Source organism: Tamandua tetradactyla, chromosome X, assembly GCF_023851605.1.
Source record: "Tamandua tetradactyla isolate mTamTet1 chromosome X, mTamTet1.pri, whole genome shotgun sequence".
In the NCBI taxonomy this organism is placed as follows: domain Eukaryota; kingdom Metazoa; phylum Chordata; class Mammalia; order Pilosa; family Myrmecophagidae; genus Tamandua; species Tamandua tetradactyla.
The window spans coordinates 114397779-114403142 of record NC_135353.1 but is presented as its reverse complement, the minus strand read 5'-3'; positions in this window follow the sequence as shown (position 1 = coordinate 114403142).

The following is a 5364-nucleotide window of genomic DNA, read 5'->3' as shown; positions in this document are numbered from 1 at the left end:
ATAAATTTTAGTTATTAATTTTTATAAAATTTCCTTAATTGAATTTATTATGGTTGCTTTGTAATGAAATATTTCTCTAAATCTAGATTTCTGTCTCTGTAGTTTTTAATTAGCATCTTTTGTCTTTTTGTATTAGTATCTTTTAATTTCTAATGTTTTAAATGAACCATATCACTTTTATTGGGAAAATGAATTTCTATACTTTTGTTACCATTTGTTGCTTTTACTTGGTTTTTCTGTCGTGGCAAATAGGTTTGTTGAGGATGATTATCTGTTCATATTGAAGCAGAGACAGTATTTGGGAAAGAAACAATGAAAACCTAGCATGGAGACCTTTGAGAAAGGGAGAAAAAGTTTATGGCAGTGGCTAATCCAACCACACTGCTCCACTGTGGGGCAACACAAATGCTGAGAGTAGGCAGTGAATAGTGCAGAAACAGTGGAGTTCCATCAAGCATAAAGTTCAAGAGGCTGAAGGGTTTATCCTAATGAATTGAACAGTGACTTTGAAGTTTCTGAAAATATGAATACATGCTTTCCCTTACTTGTGATCTTTGAGATTTATAAATGTTATAAAGGAAGTGTTAAATATTTTTTTATCATTGCAGACTCCATGAATTCAGAAAACATAACAATTTCTCAAGGATTATTTACCTGAGGCTCTATCTTTCATAGGTTGTGCACATAAGGCATATTTATCCATTGCAGGGGGGAGGGGGTGATAGGGGTGGGGGGCTGGGGGGGCAGGGCAGCTATCAGTATAAAGCAGAAATGTCTGTAAACTGCCCCCTTTTAAGTATCTATAGATTAGGTTGTACCTCAACTAAATGCTATTCTAAAGAAGAAAGGGAAAAAAGAAAGAAAAAGAAGAAAGAAAAAATTCATACATACCATACACCTTACCACTTCCTTTCATTGACCACTAGCATTTCCATCTACACAATTTATTTTAAACTTTGTCCCCCCTATTATTTATTTATTTTTATCCACATTTTTTTGCTCCTCTGTCCATACCCTTGATAAAAGGAGCAACAGACACAAAGTTTTTACAATCTCACAATCACACTGTAAAAGCTATATCATTATACTTTTGAATCCCTGGTGCTGGGGCACAGCCTTTAGTTGAGCAGCTTCCAAAACAGGACGCAACACCAGAGGTCAGGCTCGAACCATTGTATTGTGCTGCGCAGCAGGGCACAAAGCTTTGTGGGTGCCCTTTCAAGTCAGAACAAAAGAGGTACAAACAGCTGCAGGTTTTATACATAGCAGGATGCGGAAATGTTCAGTTAAGGCATTGTGGACCAATCATAAGGCAAGTTAGAAATGATGACCATAATTGAGGCTAGCTGCAGACTTGTTGTTACTGATTGGTTGACCTTTATACTGGGCATGCACAAGGATCTTTCCAGCTGGTATTCATGACTACCTCGCTTAGGATTAATGGCTGCCAGCTGACTTTGGCTCGTTTTGATAGACTATTGCAGGCTCCATAATACCATCATCTTCAGGAATCAAGGCTACTGGAACACAGCTCAACAGTTTCAGGTACTTCCCTCCAGCCACTTCAATACACCATAAACTGAAAAGGGATATCTATATAATGTATAAGAATAACCTCCAGGATAACCTCTTGATTCTGGTTGAAATCTCTCAGCTACTAAGACTTTATTTTGTCTTATTTCTCTCCTCCCCTTTTTGTCAAGGAGGCTTTCTCAATCCCTTGATACCAGGTCCCAGCTCATCCTGGGAGTTCTGTCCCATGTTGCCAGGGAGATTTATACCCCTGGGAGTTATGTCCCACATAGGGGGAGGGCAATGAGTTCACCTGCTGAGTTGACTTAGAGAAAGAGGCCACATCTGAGCAACAAAAGAGGTTCTCTGGGGGCGAGTCGTAGGCCTAATTTTAAGTAGGCTTAGCCTATCCTTTGCAGGAATAAGTCTCATAGGGGCAAACTCCACCAAATGCTAATTTAAATCATTAGTCTCCCTATGAAATTTCAGAAGGCTTAATCAATCCATCTTGAAGTTACCACTGCAACTTTAACAGAGAAGCTCACTCGGATATAAAGGAGAAATGAATTTTGAGCCATTCAGGTGTGGAGACAAGCACAGATGGCAAGGTGGCTAGATCCAGGGACTTCTCCTATTCTGTGAGCTTCTCTCCCTCGAGTGCACACATCTTATAATTTAACAAATTTTCATAAAGAGAACACACCTGTGGGACCTACAACCAGCTCCCAAACAGAACATGATCAATCCCCCAGAAACCTTCCTTGTGCGGCCTTCCAGTCACTACTCAGTCAAAGGTAATCACTTTCTTGGTTTCTAAGACCATAGATTTTGCCTTTTTTCAAACTTTATAGAAACAAAATCATACAGTACATATTCTTATGTCTTGCTTCTTTCAGTCAACATTATGTTTATGAGACTATTTCATGTAGCAATAGTTTAGTCATCCTTATCGCAGTTTATTACTCCATTGTATAAATGTATTACACTTTATCCATTCTGCCATTGACAAACATTTAGGTAGTTTCCAGTTCGGGGCTACTATGTGTACTGCTGCCATAAACATTCCTGTATATGTCTACTGATGAACTTACGTATGCATTTCTCTTGGGTATACACCCAGGAGTGGAATTACTAGGTCACTGGGTATGCATGCTTGCCAGTTTTCCAAAGTGATTGTAGCATTTTATGTTTCCCCCATAAATGTTCTATATCTTTGCCAACACCTGGTGCTGTCAATCTTTTACATTTTAGCCATACTGGTGGGTGTGCAGTGGTATTGCATTGTGATTTTAATTTGCATTTTCAATATGACTAATGAAGTTGAATGGCTTTTTGTATGTTTTCAGACATTTGACTATCCTCTTTGGTACTGTCAGTCTTTTACATTTTAGCCATACTGGTGGGTGTGTGGTGGTATTGCATTGTGATTTTAATTTGCATTTTCATGATGACTAATGAAGTTGAACGGCTTTTTGCATGTTTTCAGTCATTTGAATATCCTCTTTTGTGAACTGCTGGTTTTAAGTCATTTTTCAGCTGAACGATCTGCATTTTTCTTACTGATTTGTAGGACTTTTTAATATATTTTGGCTATGAATCTTTTGTTGAATATATTATTTCAAATATCTTCTCCCTCTTTTTGTCTTGTCTTTCTAGTCTCTTAATAGTGTCTTTTTCTCCCCCACCCCCAAGGGCAGGTACTGGGAATCAAACCTGGGTCTCCAGCATAGCAGGTGAGAATTCTACCACTGAGCCACAATCACACTAACCAATAGCGTCTTTTGACAGGGGTTCTTTATTTTAATAGAGTCCAGGTTATCCATTTTTTTTCTCTCAATGATAGGTGCTTTTTGTATCCCGTTTAAAAAATATTTGCCTTCTTTCCAATAATATTTTGAAGTATTAGTTTTTTTCCTCCCTGTATTTTCCCCTTTCCCTTTCTCCCTTTCTTGCAGATAGCAGGCTCTGTGTTTTATTGCTTTCTGGGAGGTGTGTCCCTACGCTGAGAGCAGATTAGCTTGCAAGATATTTAAGCTTTCTTTTCTAAAAGCCACAGCACATTAAAGAGACTTGTGTTTGAGAGAGAATGGGACTTCCATCAGATTCAAAAGAGATGTCCCCTAGGTTGTAAGAAAGAGAGAAGTCATCTGTGACCTGGGCAGTACTTCCCACAATCTCCTAATGAGGTCTCAGAGGGGGGTGGCTGCTTAATGAGTCTGGGGGACAGGAATGCAAGGCCTAGGATTATAAAGCATGTTAAGAGATTTCTGTGTCCAAACCTGGCACAGAAGCCACAGAGAGTTTATTTAAAGACGCCAAGTGGACAATGTCTCTGTGATAACCTGTGGGGACAGATGTTCCTGCTCAACTTCTTCCCAAGACTTGGCATTGCGCAAGACTCTAGAACCAGAAAGGAGAGCCCCAACAATTTAACTGAATTTGATCCTCTTCCAGGCCTGCAGAGCTAGCTATATCTATTTCTTGATGTGGCAGTTTCTCAAGCATGAGATTAAACTGAAAAAATGAGAGCTTTACCAACTGTCTAAAGATCTGGACATGGAACATGGATGGAAATTACTTGACATGAATTGCAGGTGAAAGTATAATCTTCTTAATAAATTCCAGTTTTAGCCAGCATAGCTTCCTGAATGATCTAGGATTAAAAATAACATGGTTTAAAATGGAAGATTTTTTTTTCATTTTCCCTGAATTGTAAACCTTTTCTTGATCCTCTTAGGAGCTCAAGAAACTTTTCCTCCTCCTGTATTTTTCCCTTCTATTTAAAAAAAAAAAAAAACTGTGTTGCTTTCTTTAGATATAAAAAAATTTTCCATAATAAAAAGTTTAAAATTTTCTTAACTTATTAAAAAATACTGTATCTGAAGTAATATTTGATCCAGACAAAAGAATATTTGTTACTTATGTTTAAGTTATAAATATAATAATAAAATAACCTCCCATGAACCTACCACCCAACTTAAAACTAGAACATTACCAATAACTAGCATTTCCTTAATGTTACTCCCAATCCCAGCTTTTCCTCCCTGCCACAGGCTAACCACTAGTTTTTCTTTAATTTTTTAATTTCTTTTAAACGTAGCAACATACAAATATGAACATTCTTACCATATGATCATTCCATTCTTGGAATATAATCAATAGCTCAATATCATCACATAGTTGTATATTCATCACCATGATCACTTCTTAGAACATTTGCATCAATTCAGAAAAAGAAATAAAAAGAAAACAAAAAGAAAAATCATACATACCGTACCCCTTACCTCTCCCTTTCATTGATTAGTAGCATTTCAATCTACTAAATTTATTTTGACATTTGTTCCCCCTATTATTTATTTATTTTTATTCCATGTGTTTTACTCATCTGTCCATACTGTAGATAAAAGGAGCATCAGACACAATCACGCAGTCACATTGTGAAACCTATATCATTATATAATCATCTTCAAAACCATGGCTACTGGAACACAGCTCTACATTTTCAGGCAGTTCCCTCCAGCCTCTCCATTACATCTTGGATAACAAGGTTATATCTACTTAATGCATAAGAATAACCTCCATATAATAGGGGGAACAAATGTTAAAATAAATTTGTGTTGAAACATTAGTGATCAATGAATGGGAGGGGTAAGGAGAATGGTATGTATGAATTTTTTTCTGTTATCTTTTTATTTCTTTTCCTGAATTGATGCGAATGTTCTAAGAAATTATCATGGTGATGAATATGCAACTATGTGATGATATTGTGAATTACTGATTATATATGTAGAATGGAATGATCATGAGTTAAGAATGGTTGTATTTTTGTTGTTGTTGTATTTTTTTAAAAAT